The sequence below is a fragment of the Linepithema humile genome, chromosome 4 (assembly GCF_040581485.1).
Source record: "Linepithema humile isolate Giens D197 chromosome 4, Lhum_UNIL_v1.0, whole genome shotgun sequence".
NCBI classification, from domain to species: Eukaryota; Metazoa; Arthropoda; class Insecta; order Hymenoptera; family Formicidae; genus Linepithema; species Linepithema humile.
Genome location: NC_090131.1, coordinates 3,654,713 through 3,676,442, shown reverse-complemented (window position 1 = coordinate 3,676,442; position 21,730 = coordinate 3,654,713). Strand labels below are relative to the sequence as shown.

Below are 21,730 nucleotides of genomic sequence, written 5' to 3'. Positions count from 1 at the left end.
TTGTCAATTTTTGTTAATATTTTAAATAATATTTATACAATGTATTGCATATAGAAATGGAAATCATTAGATCAATGCGTAATAACATATAATAGCATATATTAAATGTAATAATGACAATTTATTTTATAATTTATGAAGTAAAATATTAATTTTTGCAGGTATGGCTGATAAGCGTACTTAACTAGGATACAACAATTGGTGAGTGAAGTTATTTATTTGCATGATTACAAGAAATATCGATATGTATTGTTTACTTTTTATTCAACAATATTTATTGCATGTTTATTAAAATCGTGCTTTGACAATCACATTCTTGCCTACATTTTTATAATTAATGAAATATAAAACTGCTCCCTATTCTTAGTAAAAATTTCAAATTTAATACAGATCACACACATGTTTATTATATAATTTTTAATATGTGAAAGTAAACAAATTTTTTAAATCTAAGTAATTCTCCTTTTTCTACCAAATTTATATTTGTCTTATGATAAAAATTATTGCAGCTGAAGTAGCGATAAGTGCAAATATTTATAAAAGAAAGGATTTACATTACAGTATACATAATAGTATATATAATATATTCGACAGCTTAAGTGCAAGTTATGTTTGTTCCAGTTTATGCGTGGGGCTTGTTTACAAGTTTTTACAAGTCCCCACTCCAAAAATTTGTACTTCAACATTAATATCTTTTTTCCTGATGATATTTCGTATATTATAATCAGTTGAAGGAATTTTTAAATACGAGAAATTGTATATGTCTAACTCCATCTAGTGTGTGAAAGTTGACATATAATCCAAGATATATATATATATTGCCAAAATTGTGTCGCGCGATCAAGCAGCTTCTACATATATTCGGCAGTGTGTATGACATTCGACGCTTGTGTATATCAACTTTTATGTACTAGATGGAGGTTGACATGACGATTATCTCGTATTCAAAAATACGATCAACTTGTTATAATATGTAAGCGCTTTATATGTAATTTTCATTAATTTTTTTTTTTATTTTAGGTACTTTGCTGTTATTGTTTTGAAATTAATTTTTGTAGCACTGTGGGGATAGCACTATTCACTCCACGCATAAACTGGATAAACATAAATTATTACATTTATATATATATATATAGAACTTTATGATAAATCATGTATCTTAATGTTAGACTTCTTATTTGAATATATGCACATATTATTATTAGCATGAACTTAATTAATGAATAATAATTTGAGTGCGAATGTATTTTGTAAATATAAAAGCGAAAAAGTATCAGGGCCTGCTCTCTCGGATCGAATTATTGGTTCTCGGCGTACGAATATATAATTCTCTCGACTCGCGAATATCGGCGCGTCGCTATTGTGATAATGATCCGCCGTTAGACTATTGTTGGACAATTTACACATTTTTATTTGTCAAGGAGTTGTTCACGAATAGCGATTTATTGGAGGATAAAATAGAAGATTTCTAATGCAACTCTCATTATTACTTTTGAACTTATTTGTAAATTCGACACGGATTTGTTAAGAACAAGAGCAAAAGGATTTATCATCAGGGCTTGAAATATTACATCGCAAACAAATTACAATTCGATCTAATTCGATCGATGTCACTGAACGAAGTAGATCAAGTTATAATTCGTTTGCGATGTAATATTTCAAGCACTCTCAAATTAAGAATATCACATTGCATTTTTTTATTACTTTCAAATTATTATTTTAATTTTATTTCGAATTATATTATTATTACATTATTACTATTACAATTTAGATTTATATTTATTAAAATTTTTTAAATCCAAGTAATTCTCCTTTTTCTACCAAATATATATTTGTCTTATGATAAAAATTATTGCAGCTGAAGTAGCGATAAGTGCAAATATTTATATAAAAGAAAGGATTTACATTACAGTATACATAATAGTATATATAATATATTCGACAGCTTAAGTGCAAGTTATGTTTGTTCCAGTTTATGCGTGGGGCTTGTTTACAAGTTTTTACAAGTCCCCACTCCAAAAATTTATACATGAACATTAATATCTTTTTTCCTGATGATATTTCGTATATTATAATCAGTTGAAGGAATTTTTAAATACGAGAAATTGTATACGTCTAACTCCATCTAGTGTGTGAAAGTTGACATATAATCCAAGATATATATATATATTGCCAAAATTGTGTCGCGCGATCAAGCAGCTTCTACATATATTCGGCGTGTGTATGACATTCGACGCTTGTGTATATCAACTTTTATGTACTAGATGGAGTTTGACATGATGATTATCTCGTATTCAAAAATACGATCAACTTGTTATAATATGTAAGCGCTTTATATGTAGTTTTCATTATTTTTTTTTATTTTAGGTCAGGATTTTACTTAAATTTTTGGTACATTATTATGTTTTAAACATAAACTGGATAAGCATAAATTATTACATTTATATATATATATATATATATATATATAGAACTCTATGATAAATCATGTATCTTAATGTTAGACTTCTTATTTGAATATATGCACATATTATTATTAGCATGAACTTAATGAATAATAATTTGAGTTCGAATGTATTTTGTAAATATAAAAGCGAAAAAGTATCAGGGCCTGCTGGTTCTGCTCAGTTCAATAGTTAAAAGTATATATAATTAGTGGAGATTACATCTCTATACATATTTATGTATATTAATTCCAACACGTAAGTAAAAAAATTTTGAAAGTATAAATTATATAAAGTTATATAAGAAACACAAAATTTTATAGATATATATATTATAAAAAGTTAAATTTAGATATTAAAATTTTAAAAATATAGATTTTTAGAGTACGATATTTAATATAATTTCTATATAATTTTAAATATAATTTTTTTGGTATATTTTATTAATGAATAAAATTTTAATAAAATTCAAATTTTTAAAGAAGTGAATTGTCGAAGTACGATTTTGGATGCGCAATTGATTAGCGGGACGAGAAAGCAAGGTATGCAATATCTAGTAGCTGATACAAAACGATTATTTGTTTATTACTCAAATGTACATACACACACATATATGTACAATTACAATTATGTGTAAAAAACAAATTAAAAAAATTGAATTATATTAATTATATTGACAAAAGTATAGAAATATAGAAATGGACTCATAAATATGAGTCAGAAAAGACTTTTATCAGAATTTATTATTTGAGAAATAATAACGTAGGATAGTTATAGAATCAAAAACTTATCTCAAAATTAGTTGTTTGTTTTCACGTAATCTCATTGCAATATTCATATTGGCAGCTGTTGTGCTAACGATGATTGTTACTTGACAGAAGAAAATTTATAATTATGTGAGAAACAGCAAATGATAAAACCATCATAAAGCGCAATTTGAATCAAGTCTGTATGCAATATTTGCGTGTTGCATTATCAGACGCTTACCTGCCGCGGTACGCATATAAATAACATCTTGAGCAATATGTAGTCTCGCCAGAAGGAATAACGTCACAAATATCACAGTTGTACTGCTATTGACTCTTATCCTGATGCCCGATAAGCCGCACGGTAGGTTTTATAATCTCGTTAGAAATTATTAACCTTTAAGCAGGAGGGTCGTAGAGCCGCGCTAAAAACGTAGGTAATATCTATTAATTTAGCGCGCGTATCGCACGTTCATCGTTCCACCGTATCATTCGTTCGCGCACACTTGCATATCTTATAAATATATGCTCTATTGTACGGAGTAAAACAATGTTTCCAGCGTGATTTTAGAATCACTACACGGTTTCGCTGTCCGCAATGCTAATTCGCGAATCGTTATTCTACTTGTGTCGTTATTTCAGTCAAATGTACACGTTTGAAACTCGCGAATCGCCGGGCAAATCGCTAAGCGCGCGCTTCTCTTCTCGTCTCTGTATAAACAGTACGCTGCTTTTCGCAGAAGCGGGCAGAAGTCGTGCGAGATCGTAGGGAACGATAAATCGCTCTTACCAATAAAGTTCGTTACCTCAGGAAACACGCACGCCCCGTGTAACGAAGGAGAAACGTCAAATTAAGTGAATTACGCGCATAATTACGATGCGTACGTTTATCGCTCATCGACAAACATTCGTAATATGGGGCTGCACCGGTAACTCCGCGGTGGGACTCGCACGAACTCGCGGTATTTGCCCGTGATATAGTGAAATAAACGGAGAGAAGATACAGACTAATGTAGCTACGTGTGAAATTTCTTCGCGCAGATTCGAGCTAACCTAATTCGCACTCGAGGCAAGAATTCAGACTGCATAGTCAACAAATATCGCTCGTTTTTTACTTCCAGCATTTCAAAAATATCAACAATTAAATATGCAATTTTAAATTCTGTTGTGCGTATGTTAATGCGTATGTATTATATTTAATCTTTTTCATTTTGCAATTATTAAATGAATGATCTTCATATTTTTACATTGTCGGCTTTATAACAGTTAATGAGAAATTTTAGTTGTATGTAAATTTAATATAAAGCATTGCAAAAAAAGGAGAAGGCAATTTTAATCTTTATAATGGCATTAGATAAAGCACGTTAAGAGAGTCTGGTCTGAAATATGTATTGAAGACTAAATTAAGCTTTCAAGTCATTGATATGTATAATTAGAGCATTTATATGATAGTGGGTGTTTCATATGACACATCGATTTCCTTTCCATTTATAAGTTCACGCATTTCCTAGTTTTCACCTGATCGCGATTCGCGCACGCCTGGATGAGCATCTATGGTGTATGCAAAGTATTTCGTGTTTGCCATAACAAGCACCTCATTGACCCGTCGCACACGCGATACTGCTATTGTGTTTACCCGTGGCGTGGCGTAGAACCAGTTTACTCGCTGGGTGGTATTGGAATCCGAGATGGTTACGACTTTCCTAGCTTGAATATCTACCGCTCGATATCTGGGCCGCGCCCTATTTTGCAGCGAAAAGAACTGTTTACTTTAGATAACAGCTTATGTCAGTTATTTTGGTGTATATATTCAATGTAATACGATAATGTTTCAAGCATTTTACAATTGTATATTTTTCTTCAAAACTATATTATTTCCGAAGAAGGTAATAATTTGCTTTGCAAGATACAGCATTCTATATTTATAGCGTCGAAAACTAAGTTCATAAAAAATCGTGCCATTTAGGATTTTCGATTTAAAGAGCGAAAAATATCATGATTCGTTCCTCTTGAATCTGATCGGTTCAAAGCCCGATCGAATCTGTGCCGTACCGCGAGAATGCAAGTGCGCGTACCGGGTGCGGTCGTGTGATCGCAGCGTGTCCATAGTCGCGGGTGCGAGGATCTCGATCCGGCCTTTTGATAGGATCTCTTCGGCTCAGGCCAATTACACCCGCCAGCTCGCAGAGAAGCGCCGAGAGATCTAGCTCTCTCTCCGACCGATCGGTCGGTTCGCTCGAGTTAACGTTAGGCCTTTACGTGTTCCTGCATACGTTTCGCAATCGCCACGATATCCCCCTCACCGCTCCGTCGTCTCGAGGATCTTATCTACGCGTCACGTTACGCTTAGCGGCTTACGTGTGCGTCGTGTGTGTACCGAAGACGACCGTTTACTCCCGTCGTGGAAACGGTAAACACCTCGTTGACTGTAATAGCGATTTTAGATCCACTCGAGCACACATCGTCAGTCTTTCTATCGCGATTGACTGAGTCATATGAGTTTGCTAAACACAACGTGTTACAATTTCTGATTCTCATTTCATTGAATAGGTTATTCATAAGCGATTGTTGCAATTAATAATTATTCTTCAATTTATAAAACGCGTGCAGTTGCTTGCAACCACGATGTTACCTTGTTTTTAAAAAAGTTTTTAAAGAAATCTGTCATATTAAGAAAAAAAGAAATAATTAAAAATACTTATTTATGGACCTAATTGAGCGTACGTATGCGTACTGTATTTTAAATCGTTCACGGCTTTGCGAACGAATTAACGATACGAGACCTCATATATCTACAATAATATTATTTTCCTATGCAGCGAACTGGTTCGCAAACATCATGCAAGCTTTAGGTTCGACTCTAGTGTATTGTTCTAAGCGCGTCATTAATATTTATATCGCACCGCTGCATAACAATTTTACATTTTTACTCGTTCATATAAAATAATTACGCGCGGAATACTTCCGCGTTTTGTTTTCTTTGTGAATTCTTCGTACCGACAAAATATTGCGACGAACAAAGATATGAAAATTTGTATGCATCACTAACGTATATTGAGATGCTTTCGCACAGTTTACATTTGCTGCATTAAGGCAAATATCATTATGTTTAGCGTAACGAATCTCGCACTTCCTGTCGATGCTGATAATCTCACGGGATTTTACTTCTTTCTCAACGGATGAAAATCGCATCCGTGTGCTGAATAAAGATCCGTAAGGATTAGACAATCGTATGATAAGTAGAGTCAAAATATCATTAGAATATTATGCATTTTTAAGTGTAGTTTTATAAATGAATATTGAATAACATTTTGATCAATTTTAGATGTGCAGATAACAAATATAATAACATATTATTAATATGATATATAGCGTTTTAAAAGCATCTCCGGTGAATTAAGTACTTCTAAAGCGAAATTGTCAGACGTTAATTATATACGTATCATGTGTAAGTTTGCGAAATGGATTTGCGTGCGCCACGAAAACTGCATATAACATCCTGTCTATGCTAATAATCGCGCGAAACGCATTTCCCTCGTTCCCTCGACGTTAACCTTTCCGTTCTGGGCCTCATCGTTTCACCTCGGCCGTGCAGACCGCGGCAACATATGGAGCATCGTCGGGTTAGCGTGCGCGCTCGCAATGTATCATGAAAAGGGGGAAGGCGGCCACGTCGGATGCTCGTGTGGCGTCTGGTTCGGTGGAACCCAGCTCGGCTTCCTATCGGACCCAGAATCGACTCACGTAATTGGCCGCCTAAGAACGTACGATATTGCACCATGCAAATGCGCGCGTCCGCCACGGCGGGAGGAAAATAAAGCAACACGACGTAGGGGCCCTATACACGGGCCCCGATAGTACCGCGTTAAGTAAAGGGGAAGAAGGATGCCCTGCTTCAAAGAGCTGCGAAAGTGAGAATTTATTGCACGATGGATTCGGAAATTGAAACGATAGGCGATCGGAAATATTTGAATTCCAACATCGCGTGCATTGATATAATATATACATACACGCAAACTTTATTAATGTTTTTGATAATAATTTCTCACAAACTTGTCTCGAAAATTTAATTTTTGATTAGTACAGAACTTTATCATTTAGTACTAAATGTGAACAAGTTTAAAAAAAAGAAATGCAACCCCTCTCTGTAATATATTATCGATATTATTAAAGGTAAATGCAAGGAGAGAATAAGTAATTAATTAGATTTTTAGCGAGCAACACGGGCAATATGAGGCTTGAATTATTTGCACTCGGAGTCAAGCAGCTTAACACGGGACGATTTCACAGCTTAGCACGTTTCATGAAAATATGTGGGTCAACTGACTGTTATATAACATCGTGCGATTCCTTCGTGCGTCGCGTCTTCGTATAATCGCGTCCGTCAGCGTTTCCTACGGCTAACGACCGGCAGCGGCAACGCGCATGAAGTCGTCATTTTTACGATTGCAAAATTTAACGAAGCCGAGCGCGCTCGGCTCATTAGCGGCTCGTAACTAAGGCGAAGGCCACGGTGAAGAAAATAGGCGACGTTAATACGCTGTGACAGAATAATTCGCGGTCTAAACGTCGGGCGGTGCCTCATTAAAAATCTTCGAGAGAGTTTGTGACTCTGCGGTCCAACCCGTCTGTGTTCGCGCAATGCGCACTCAGACGTATACGTTGACACCGCGAAGGACTGTCCCGCTCACAAGAGTTTCTCTTAATTGGTCGCTTTTTATCCCGCCCGGCTACAAATTGTTCGCGTTGTAGGTATGCGGTACACCCCATCGTCGTCATCGCGCCGCGCAGCCACGGGCAAAAGACGGTGGAACGCCCATGATGGACGAGGGGAAATCGCGGCCGGGCCGTCTCGTATTTTTCCTCTCGTCTGAAGTCGGCTAACTGATATTTCCGGGAAAAATTCTAAAAGCTTGTTGTAACCAGTACCGCGCGCGATTCCGCGAGCGGTGACCGCGCGAAAACGCGCGCACATCACGGAAACCTCACCGAAGCTTTCTAGAATTACTTTGATGGATCGGGAGAGATCGGATGTGTCGCGGGCGTTAAATGCCGACGTACATCGCGCAATCATAGTTATTTTCAGCGCTAAAAGCAGTCGATAGTTGTTTGAGTCTCCTCCTGTGTCTACACAAAGTGCAATCTAAGCAGCTATCTGACATATTCCTGTATTTTTGTGGCTAATAATATTTTCGTCGCGTACTAGAAACGGATGAGTTTCACACCGACATGAGTTTAAGACGATCATTAATACAAATCTATGAGAGTTGGGGAAAGATGATGAAAAACCTTGATATAAGACCGCGATCGCGAATTCGTTGCGGTTTTGGAATCGCATTATCGGCCTGTTCCTTGTTTGCCTCCTGATTCGCTCGTTGAACAGACGATCTGAGATCGAGCTCGAGAGGGATTCACTCGAGAATCGTCCGAAAACCGGCGGTCCGTGCGACAATTTCGTCGTCGTTGATCGCACGAGGCCGCATTATTCCGCGCGCTTTTTCCGCGGTTGCGATTTACTAAAGTAAGATCGGATTCCGCGAATGGATTGGACTGCATTCCGTTCGCACTTGAGTTCTTGGGCTCGTTGCTTCTTCTGTAAAGGCAGGTCACCACCAAGATTTGTGAAGAGAACCTTTTCTTTCACTCGAGTGCTCTTGTGACTAGGCGTGTTTATTGAAAAATTCAAAATTATATAATCTGTGAAGTTTGATGTTTCAGCAATGTGCTATTTATCTATAATTTAGCAAAATTGTGTCACTAAAGATAATATTTTTCATATTATTTACAATGCATGTTTTTCGAACATTTAAAGATTAGTAGATCATGAAAATTATAATTAAAAATATTTCATCACTTTTCAAGAAAAATATTAATATCACAAAACTTGATATAGCATGAAAAAGATCGTACATTTAAACGACGATGTGTGCAATTCTATTGCAATTCTATTATAATATAGAACTAAAATATTTACGATATTTTGTAGATAAAATATTGTGCGTATAATTTATAAAATTAAGAAAATATTATAAAATGTTAGAAATAAATTTATAAAACTAGGAGAAAAGTTAGAGATGTTAAATCAATAACACATATGACGGATAATACATTGAAATTCGAAACTCAGGCAACAAATGCATTTTAAATTGTAGTTAACTGGCATTATACATATAAAGGCAAAGTCTCTCAAAAGAGAAAGAAAGTATGAGAACATTACATAGCGCGCATAAATATGTGAATGCAATTCAAAGAGGCAACGAAGCACTCAAAGACGTCCACCGGCAGAACAGCAGCTGCGTTCCCGCCAACTCGCCCCCAGTGGTTCGCAGTCTTTGTAGAGAAAAGAAAAATGCTGCAAAATTTATTTTCTTATAATTATAATTTTCAAAGCGCATAATTCTTTATGAAACAAGATTCGCTGACCCTTATTTCTATATGAACAACGATCATAGAAAGATTATTCAGATTCCTCTTTTCTTCAAAATTTATTCTGTTGAATTGAAAATCTAGAATAAATTATTTGTTCTCAAGCAACATTATGAGTTTAAAATACATTTTGTTTGAGAAAATACGCCTTGTAAATAAAATAAATAATTTCAGATTATTTCTATTTGACGCAATGCGTCACTAAATCATAGATAAATAGCATTGCCGAAACGTTAAACTTCACAGATCGGATAATTTTATACTTATTCTCTGTCAATCAATTTTGTTGGATTCTATATTCTTCTTAGCGGAAAAAGATTCAAGGCGATCTTGTTTCCAACAAATTCAAATGACGAAGGTGGCGGTGAGCGTCACTGCCGAAGGACAGTTTCTTGCGCATTGGGCGCGCCCGTAAAAACAATCGTATCAACTCAACTCACTCATGGCTGCTGGCCAGTCGGTCCAGACCGATGCCGGCCAGCCGAGGGAGCGCGATTGCAACGAGCCGCTTGCATCCTGAGAGGTGCAGCGGTTATAAGCCCGTTCAGCCCGGCCGTCGACGGCCTCATCGTTGTCGTCTTCGTCGTCGGATTCGTCGCTATGCCCGGTATTTTCCAGTGAGGCTACTCGATTCAGTCGCAGCAGAAATGGCCGTATCGGGACGCAGCGCGTGCGTTTTGCGATCCTCGCGGTCGTTACCTTTCCGCTCTATCAAGCCGGCGCGCTGTCAAAGGCCCCCCCTCTCCCTTTTCTCTCGCAGCTGAAACGTTGCTGATTTTCACCCGCCGCTGGCTGATTCCATTCGTTCTCGACGATTCGTCGCGCGGGACGATTAACTGATGCATGACGGAGGTTATTTGCGATCTGCGCTCGTAATTTTGGGCATCGTGACAGTGAAAACAAGAGTGATAAAGGAAATTATTAATGACATCTAATCATTTTAAATTACATAACACACGATTCAAGAAACTTTTATTAGCCATCAAGCGATTAGAGCTTTAAAAAATATACTAATCTCACAAATTTATCATCTGCGATTCTGTTAATGCTATAAAAATACTTATTTTATCTAATTTATTATATTATTCATAAATTATTTGCTAGATTACAAAATTATCGTGAAAAATTCTATAATTTAGTTTAGAAGTAATGCATTCCCGGTATCTCGCGCTCTGTTAGTCCTTTTCTATCATCAAATCCTCAGCTTCTTGAGCGGCATCAAGAGTATGAATACGTATCAGGTGTACATTGTTGTATGGCGTTGCCCGTACGTGACCACGCATGGACTATGTTTTTGCCCCTGGAGAATGCCGAGACGACGATTCGTTTGAATTGTCCTGGGTATCTCGACGGCAGTCCATCGCGATTGTTATCGACCGCCATCGACCTGAAATGGGCTGATTTCGTATGAGACGCGACGCAACCGGTTGATCACCGTGGAATTTGTAGCTCAATTATAGTGACCGCCATTGCGTCGAGTCACTTGATGTTGAAGCCGAGACAGAGTTCTTCAAAATAGTTAAAATCGACTGAAATTAGATGACAGCAAAGTATTGCACTTTTGTCAACGAATTGTCACGCTTATCACATAAAGAATTTGTCAATGAATTACGTTCGTGCGACGAGGCGACGAGATTTCCCCTAGAAAATTCAGAAACAATATCTAAAAGATGTAAATAGGAAGAGTGTCAATATTTTTTTATTTATATAAATACGCTAGCCGTCAAATTAATGTTTTGCGTATCATGAAATATTTTTAGATTGAACGCAAATGTAAGATATTAATTTCTATTATAATTTAGTCACTTCGCCACTTTAATCTTCATATGTCGGAGAGGAAACCTTCTTCGCAACAAACATTACCGGTGATGTTTGCGTAGGCTCGCTACCGTATCGCTGACCGCCTGAAATGCCCGCGAATTCTGGCGTGGTGGCGACTTGATTTATCCTTGCGAAGAATGCAGATACTTCATAAATTATATACATTGGACGTCGGACGTCGGACATGCATGCGTTTCAAGCCGATGAGACGTCAGCAGGCACGTCAGGCACGAAGACAACCGAATGCTACCCCTCTTTTCTGCTCCTTTTTCGCTTTTGTCTTCCCTCTCTCTTTCTCTCTGCTCAAGTATCTTGTTCACTGGATGACAACACTAGACATCCAGGTTGATATGCCATTCTCTAAATGACAAGAATAATGCGCTGCAAAAATGATATATGTTTATTTGGAGTAGATTAGTTTGGATGTTGGTCATCATGTGATGTTGCTAGATATGAACATTTAGATGCTTTACTTCTTAAATTTTACATAAATTTTTTTGTTTCTGTTCTTTATTTGTTCCTGCAATACAAAAAAAATTAATTGTAGAAGCATGTAAAATAATTCAAATATGGAGACGTTATTATTTTAGTTTAATAAGAAACGCGGCGAGTGTACTCGATGTACACTCACCATCTTTAATAACCCATAATTATGCGCGCCATATATATATAAAAGAAGAAATCGGAGCAAAAAAAAATATATAAAATATATATTTTTTATCATAATCAGAGCCAAGCGCGAGGTTAAACGGGTTGTCAGGTGTCCCCTCTGTCTAGACGGTGGCTGCTGCATAATTTTATGATCCGCTACCAAAGAGTCCCACTCGACGTATCGGTCGCAAGAATATTTGTTTTATCTTTTACGTGTGCATGTGTGTGTATACATGTACGGATCTTTTTATTTTCTGGATAATAACACATGCTCTTATTATAGAATACTCCATAGAACTTCGATTGATTTGATTTCTGTATACGACATACACGTCAAAAAATACGAAACACTGCTTTGCGAATTCAAGCAATCGTAAAAAATTTATTAATTTTATTAGCATTTTATTCTAGTAAGTCGAATGTCAAACTATGCTTAGCATGAATATTTTTGGTTAAATTATAAAGTATAAAGTAATGTTGAATATCTAGAAATATATATATTTTTTAGTGTATTATTATAAAATTTTCAATCTTTACTTTTCAAAATACAAAAATTTTTATTTTATTATCGAGTTGTTGGAATAAAATGTTGAGTTTATTACAAACTGCCAAGAACTAATTTACATTTTAATCATAATACATTTATGAGTATTGAATTTAAATATCAGATAAAATTTGGTTTTATTAGCTCTTATGTGCTAATACTTAGATCATATAGCAAAATTAAGAAAGACACTGATCGTGCCAGCTTGGCAAGTGTTGCGGTAGGAAGAGGCGCGGCTGATAGTCGGGTCATACGTCATCCTTGACGTAGGAGGCTGCCGGCTCCGCGATCCCCGTCATCCTTCTTGCGCGAAGAAATCGGTCCTTCTTGCCCGCTATTCTCCCCGGACACGTCCTTTAACTTGTACGAGCGACACCGACGCGACGCTTCGATCGCTGCTTAAACAGCGTTCGTCTCTCATCGATATGTATGGACCGACACGCTGTTGGAATTTTAGTTGGTCTCTCACCCACCGACAGATCCCGTACACGACGGCGAAATAAATAGATCGATGTCGTGACGCGGAAAAAGGAGAGAGACGCGTTTGCGCCAGGAGCACTTTGAATTTGTATGGCGTTCGATCTTGGGACCCTTTGTAGCATCCGCGTGGCTAGCAAAAAATCCCCCCCAAAGATCCCGCGAACATATCGAAACGCGAGTATACTTGCGAACATTTTCAACGAGAAATCGCTGACTAAAAATTTATGCGCTACTTCTCTAACACAGCGTATTAGATATTCTTGTAAATGCCATTCCAAGAAATTCAGTAAATCACGCGATTCATCTTACGATTAAAACTCTTTTTAAACGAGTATACCAAATCGTATAGTACATAGATCACTAATGCAAACTGATAAATTAAACGCTTTCCTTCTCTACTCATGCATTTTGATGTTCGAACTTCTTGCGATCGTTTACAGTCGTTTGATTGCATCCTCTAATCTTCTTGAAACGAACATATTGCATTAAATCCATGATGGCAATTACGTCATATCGTGTTAACAAGATAGAGATACATGTAACGAGCTGCGTAATCTTTGCGATTACTGCGATTACATCGATGCATCGTTTTGTAAGATCTCTTGATATGTTTGCCGAAAAAAGAAAAAAAAGAGAGAACGAATCGCTTTCTCAGCGAATTTATATGTATGCTTCATGATTTATGACATTATTATGACTAACCCAATAATTATGCATTGTTGCGCGCGATTAATTAGAAGGAAATTAAGAGGAGGAACGACTCTTTGATACAAATTAACAGATACGATGCCGCAAAGCGTATCGTTTGAAGCGGACCGATGTGTGATAACACGAAGGGTATTGTAAGGCATCGCGACTTCATAATCGAGGATCGAACGATCTATCATTGTCGGTGCGCACCCGGGGAGCATCGGCAAAAAGTCGCGCTATGTAAACGACTCGTCGACGTGCATCACCGAGTCCAGCAAAACAATTATAAATTATTTAATATGTCTTGTAGGCCGCGGAAAGCGGATAAGGGAGTTCGTGAGTCTTTCTAATTGTAAAACGGAAGAATCGAGTCCTTTTTTTTTTGTCTAATGATCTTTTCCATCGCCGCATCAAGAACTTTCCTGTATTCCTTCTTGTGTAATTTCATTCTTTTTCATCTTGTCTCGCGTTTGCGTCTTCCTTTTCTCTTTCTTATTATTTTTATTTAGTTGTTTTAGTCTTAACGAGTTTCGACGTCACGAGTTACAAGCGAGAGAATTGTTGACCCCCCGAGATAATGCTTGGATCGAACGATACGCTGGTACTTTAACTTTTAGCTTCGATACTTATCGATTATACTAAAGAGGTGGTAGCAAAGATAGCTGTAAATGCGATGGAAAAAGCAATAATTCGAAAAAGGATTTTCTATTCATCGTTTATGAAACGTTACGATAAAATTTTTGTAAATCCTCGAAAAGTGAAGTGCAGATGACTATTGGCCAGACTGAAGCTTAGAGAATAGAGTGATTTACGATCTACCTAGATCCTTTTTGCTAGATCGCTTAAAAGGTGCTTAGAAGTCACGCAATCACTTGAGTTGGTTAAAGCAATTGAGTTGGTTAAGTAATCATCGGGGAAGCATGCCGACACAGAAGTAATTAGTTGTCGATCGTTTCGACAAACGCCATCGCGAACAGCTTCGCCGGTTGTAATTGATAAATTAACGTAATTTCGACGGCATCCTGTCGTTTATCTTCATTATGATCATTATGCGCCCGTTAAATTGCTCTAATAGAAAGACAGGCCTTCTTACTGTATCTATTGTAAGAGTCTATAGTTATTAATTCGATTATCAGAGAATAGTAGTATTTTTTAATATGGAAACAAGCTTCAAATAGATCAAAAGAGATAGAGTGCGGTGTTAATTATATGAGGAGTTTAGAGGAAAAATGACTCAAGTCTATTTTTGTTAATTGTTAGAAAATTAAGTTCTAAAGTTAAAGTTGTTCTAATTATGTGCAACATGTACATTGTTTTTCATAGTTTCTTTTAATTTTAACTTAAACATTTGCACTTACTTTTAAATCATTCAGTGAAACTTATTCAGTTTTTTCTAATTTATACATGAATTTAAAAAAAGACAATTGTTTTCCTCTGAACCTCTCGTATAATGATACATCAGAAATTTGAGTTTGGTGTTTTTATAAAGTAGCGTGTGCAATATATTGAGGGATATGATTCATCGATTAGCTCAAATTACGTCGATCCGAGCTGAAGATGCTGATGCGCGATATTTCGGGAGATTCGAGTCCATTCCGCTTGCTCGGACTGTGCTACGTAGTTGCACGCATGTAGCTCGTGCACTTGTCCCGCGGAATGTAGAAACTGCGACGACGTCGAGATCCAGAACCGTGGGAAGCAAAAAGTAGCTTGAGAATCCGTACGAGCTACGATAGGTCGTTGTATATACGGGGCTATTCCGACTCTAAGGAGGTGTCGTTCTACCCCTACCTCGATCCCGCCTACAGACCGGTCAGTTTATCATCGATTTCGTATTTATCCCGGTATCCCGCCTTCTTCTCGGTTGGCTCGTTTCGATGACATGTTATCTGCCGTCTCGCAGCGAGGGTCGCGAACGTATTGTGAAATGAACATTCTCCCCGTGCGTGATACATTGATTGCATTTACGATATGCATATTACAATTGCGATGTATTTCAATTGTAAAACATTTTTTTACGAGTAAAGATTTTCAGAATTGAGAATTACATGAAAATTCTTATTAAAATTCAATAGTTTTTAAATATAAAAATTTTCAACGATTATATATATGCACAAAATGTATGCTTATATCATGTATGATCTTCATACATCTTTATGCATATGCATTTTCGATCAAATAGTGAAACAGAGATTCATGAGACAATAAAAGCTACGTCAGACTTGTGGAATTTATCGCTTTACACAGCTGTAATGAAAAATCATACATTGCAATAGTTTATTATGATACAAGTTGCGCTGCGTGAGATTGGATCCAATCCAACGCTACTTGTGCGTTGAAGCCGCAAACGCGCTGGATCAAGACGGCGAGATAAGCGGGAGAAGGGACGAGGTAGTGGGAGAGAAAGACAGCGTGCTAGCAGCGGTAGGGAGATACAGTGAGATGTTTCTGGACCAATGGAGAAGCTGCGCTACCGTAACTGTATGCAAACCGCATCACCGCCTCCACCTCGAATGCTCATCGAGTATGCAAAGTCTTTGCTACGTGCTCCGCCCATCGAGACGAGTAGTAGGACAGATTTCTACGTGCACTTGAACACGTGCTGGCACATGCACACATCCGTTCGCGTATCCTACGCGCGCTCGATTACGAGTGTGTGCTCTACTTACGAAACTCGCAGAGCTTGCAAAGATCATCACTCGCATTTATTTTTACAGACAAGTTTCTTTAAATTTTAGTTTTTAAATTTCTTTTACGGAAGTATAAATGCACGCGTTTATGTTGCATTTGATAAAAATTTAGGCACTTAACATCATTTTCATTATTTAAATATTTTGAAAAGTGCATAGCATTACTCTGATAGCTAATCTTGCTTACTGGATAAATATTTCGTTAAGTAATTAGATATTGGAAGTTGTTGTTTCAATCATTCCACAATTTGAATTACAATAATATATAAACTAGGATAAAATAAACTGCACCTCTGAATCAAGTATCACATATCTCGATTTAAAAGAGAACATATATTCATAAAATATTTCAAATATTTCTTATTTTATTATTTCCACATTTTTAGAGATATATTGCTATTGCTTTTGCAGCAGTTTTTCAAGGTGATATGAAAGCAAACAAAAGTGTAATGTATGTTACCTTGAAGTCGCATTAGCCCGCGAGAGCTTGAGAATATCGAATCCAATCGACAATGTCCAAGGTATGCGCGATCGATACGTCGTTCGTGCTACATATATCCATCGCTACCACCCAGATCGCACGCGTCGAACCAGAGCAGTGCATTTAGGGAAACTTAATGGCAAAAAGCGGCATAATGATTTCGAATCATATTGATTCGCGCACATGCTCGCCTTATCCCGCATGTATATATACAGCAGATAGATGCGTCGGTCATGTAAGGTCTTGTAACGACGGGTTGAAAATGCATTATTAACCCGCGACGATCCGCTGTAAACTTAAAAGTGACATCGCTGTTCGATCGCGGTCGTTAGGGCGTGGCAGGAGTGCCTGGAAAATCCGCAATATTACACCACTGGCAATGACTAGCGCGCGCGGGGGGGCAGGGGGGAGTTTAGCTGTAAGAACAATAATTCCGTTTTAAAACCGCACCGGCAGCCGCTAGCTACAAAATATCCGGTATGACGTCATATATCGGCGAAGTAATAATTACTTAGTTGCGTGTTGCGTGGTGCTGCTGGTTGCACCTCGGTAGTGGGTGCACGAGTGCACGTTCCACCCTTAACTCACCCTCGCGACACGTCGTCGTGACCAAGCTACGGCACGCTTATACGAGAAGTTGAAGATCGTAAAGTCCGAGGAAGCTGAGAATTTTTTCTCCGGGACATAGGATTTCTCTATCGACGTGTGCAGAGTAGTCGTAAACCATGGTCTTGCGTAAACTAGCGTTAATGGAAAAAGCAAATTTTCTTTGCATACCAACGCGGTTAATAAGAATAATATTATCCTGACAATATTTATAAACTTTAAGTTTGAATTCATATGACAGATATTTTTATTTTATATATAGCAGAAAGTTGTTTTATAATATGTTATCAAACTGTACTTGTCTTATTAAATTTTAATAATTTATTAGTCAAAATTAAGTAAAAAAAAATGACATAATTCAACATTCTTGTTCTCATAAATCTGTCAGTAAACGGAAGAAAACTGATAACATGCAACGAGAAGACGAGACGGTCAACAATTCTTGTAGGAAATTTTAGAACTAGACGGACATTCGCGTGAGGGGGACATTTTCAAGAGTGAAAGACCGAGGGTTTATGGTGGTGGGTCGCCCGTTATCGGTGTTATACGGGTTACGGAGATGGCTGGTCACCAGCCCCCTCGCAGATATCAACCATCCTCCAGATCCAGACTTGTTTCTTTCTCTTTGCTCTTCCGCACACGACACATTCGTACATCGACGAATGTGTGAGTATACGCGCATGTGTGTTACGTACCAGTAATCATATACGTGTAAATAATGTGCAGAAAATAACATTATGATCGAATAAAGACCGCGATTTACTTAACTTGTTGTATTTAGAGACTTCTACGTGCAAAGATAAGAAAGATGCATAATAAAAAAATTATATAATTTTCAAATAAAAAAACAAGAACGAAAAATTTGCCAACTTGTAAATTAGAAATGTGCATAGATTGAAATTAATAGATGAGAAAATAGATAAAAAATATGTACATATATTATAAATAGAATTAGAGAATTAACATTTTTTAATTAAAATTAAGTTTTATATGAGCTATATATTTTTTCATTCTAAACTAACATATTATCGAAATATATTTTCGTATGTCCGTGCAAATCATACAGAATAATATCGAAATAACTATATTCGCCCGAAGCCAAAACGAACTTCTCTGAAATAAAGTGAGAGCGAAAAAATCGAACGACTCTTCACAGGCAAAGGCTGGCATTATGCCCGCTCGTTAGAAGCTCGGAAGAGATCGGTGTCGTGATTCCGCTGATCGAGTAGATTAATGGTCATCGCTGTCACTTAGGCACTGAAAATCGAGATTTATCTCGGCAACGGATATCTAATTGTTTAAACCGACCCACGCGGGAGCGATATAAACAGTGACGATCTAATGATGTACAAATATGCTGAATTCTACGTGCTTTTACATAAAATTTCTATAATTTTCCATTAATTTTTTTCTTGGTAAAAATTTTACAAAATTTTTTACTTTATTGTTAGTAACTTCTTATCATATCATTATTGATTTTTATTTTTTGAAATAAACTGCAGAATTTATTTTATTTCGATATAAAATATTAAAAGATTAAATTTACAACTATTCATCATAGATCTGCTATCCATCTGACTCAATACTTTATAAAGTAATGCGTATCTCGTGAAGTGAGCATTCACGTCGGCTCGCGTTAACGAGCAAGAAGCGAAAGAAATTTTATATGATGCAACGTGGGAGAATCTCAAAAAGGTATCGAAGACATTCTCACTTCCTGATGCCTCTTCGAGCGATAGCCAATACGCGACATGCCGTTTCCGATACGAGTGCGATTCGTCGGCGCTTGTCGCATTAATGACTCGTCGCCATATAAGCACAAGCAAATGCATAATACGGCAAACTGTCGCCCATGACGCGCGTGCATGCGTGCGTGCTTGCACGCGTAGAGATGAACGGATAGACGTCCGATGATAAAGCGAGACGGTGGCATTTCTACGACGACCGCCCGCGCATGGCGGTGTCCTTTGATCCTTTCCGCCGCTCCGACCTGAAGACGCGCACACCAACGTAATCTTTAGTCAACACAAACACGGCTCCTAAATTTATGAGAGATTTCATAATTAAAATGTGCGAAACAGATATTTATTACGAGTCTTCAGTACAAATTACTCGTACAAACGTTTATCGAAATTGAACAAGATTAAAATCGGCTATCTGCTTTTTTCATAAAATCAGAATCGAGAAATATGACAGAAAAGAATAAGGATTTTACAGTCATTCTTTTTAAAAGAATAATTGTTACAAATCAACAAGTTCATAAAATGTTATATTTAATACAAAAGATTGTGTAGAAAAATTAATGTTTTAAGGAAAAAGTCATAAGTTGTCGCTTACATTTTGAAACATAAATAAGTATACACGAATTTATTGGCGTGCTACGTGTGCGTAACCACGTAAATAACTCTATTACGTACAACAATGTCAGCCCGATAACTTCAATCCGATAAGATCGCGATATCTCATCCGGATGTTTATTTCAAAGGCGGAATTACGAGTCTGGAGCAACGCCAGGCGTCGTAAATTTCTCGAAGCGAGAAAAATGGCGTAAATTCCCTGCTCTCTCCACCCACGCCTTCGTCCGTTTAACGTTTCGTTGACAAGCTGTCTGCCAAAAAGTACAACAACAGAGAGTGAATATGTCAATATGCATGTAGAAGTACATTCATAAGATAAGATTAAACGTATATTGGAACATCGTTATTTCTACTCTCAAGTCAGAGCAAATTATACTTTATTGTTGCACTAATAGCCGTGAAAAACGAATAAAATTCACCTTTTTCGCCACTAATCTCGTGGTGCCCGTTTTACGAAGCTATAACTAAGGCATAGCTCCGCATGGTTGACTTGTCTTTATACACGCCTCAGTGACTTTTCCTTTATCCTGCAAAATGCGGAAGTCGCTGGAATTCCTCTCTAACGGCTAACAGCGATTCTCCTCCGCCGTAAAGAGTAACAATTACAGGCGGGCGAGAGAAAAGTGACAAAGTCGCAAAAAGACCTCGCTCGTGCCGGCGCGCGTCGATACGATGCTTTTTCGCTCAGCAATATCCGCTACATCTTTTCAATAATATAAAATGTGTCTTTCGATTTTATTTCATAATAAATTATAATTTTGCTTTCAAAACAATTTTGCATTAGAATTATCAGCTGAATACAAATTTTTATCTTTCATAAAAAAAATTTGATCTTCAAGATTTATTACTTTTTACAAGTTCTAATCTTCCTTTTATATGCATTATTTCCGAAATATAAATTTAAAGTTTATTATAAAATATTGACGTGGAAATATAGTTATAAGCAAATCCGTAAATCGCAATATTCTTTCCTGACAAGAGAACGTACAAGCATGCCTCGCCAGGCAACGCTGGAAGGCAGCGAGGAGTGCGAGCGGCGGTTGGGGGTAGTTCTCGAGGTGGGGTGTTGTACACCTCCACGATCCATATTTTACAATATGGCCGGGGGGTGGCAGGCAGGTTAGGGGTAGCCTATAGGCGGCACGCTGATGTACGCAGGTCTGTACGATTGGTCGATAGCAACGCGACGATTCTCTCCGAGAGAGCTTTTCGTCTTTTTTTCCTCCATAGGCTGCTTGTCTCGCACACAAACATAATTTATGTGTGTGGTATGCATAAGTATGTGTGTATGCGCGAACGTATGCAGATCCTCGGCGAACAACCCCACCGAACTGTCGGTTTCATCCCTCGAGGAGAAACCCTTCTCGCTGTCGCAGCCTATCGCCCTTCGTCTTTGCTTACGCGGATCTTTGAGGGTGGATCTTTTTATATTACCTTCTGTATGCTTCTAAAAAATGGCGGATCGCTTTACGAGTTAAAAATCGCACAAGTGGAAATATTATTGTGAACAATATTTAAATTGGAACACAATATTTTTTACATGGTTAAATGGTTAATAGAATTAGAACAATTTTTTTCGTTACGATTTTGTCCATTTCTGGCTGTTCCTTTTTCTCCATCTTAAAATTATTTAAAACATAGATAGATTGAATCACATTTGAGTACAAAGTATAGTATGTTATCTTGCAAATTAAAATTGATGATATAATATGAAGTTTCGCACATTATAACACAGACAATTTAACAATTTCAATTTAAAGCTAACTTGAAAGATAAACGACCGGATTCCGACAG

At 37.2% G+C, this 21,730-nt stretch overlaps 1 protein-coding gene across 2 annotated transcripts in view; it reads left to right on the top strand.

The window, feature by feature from the left end:
* The window catches only part of LOC105670108 (mitochondrial pyruvate carrier 1-like), a 105,385-nt gene that overhangs the window by 17,344 nt on the left and 66,311 nt on the right, over positions 1-21,730 (top strand). For both annotated transcript variants that reach the window (XM_067354614.1, XM_012363448.2), the window contains one exon: positions 162-201. The gene's annotated coding sequence lies outside the window, so the exon portion shown is untranslated. The remainder of the gene's footprint in view (positions 1-161; positions 202-21,730) is intronic.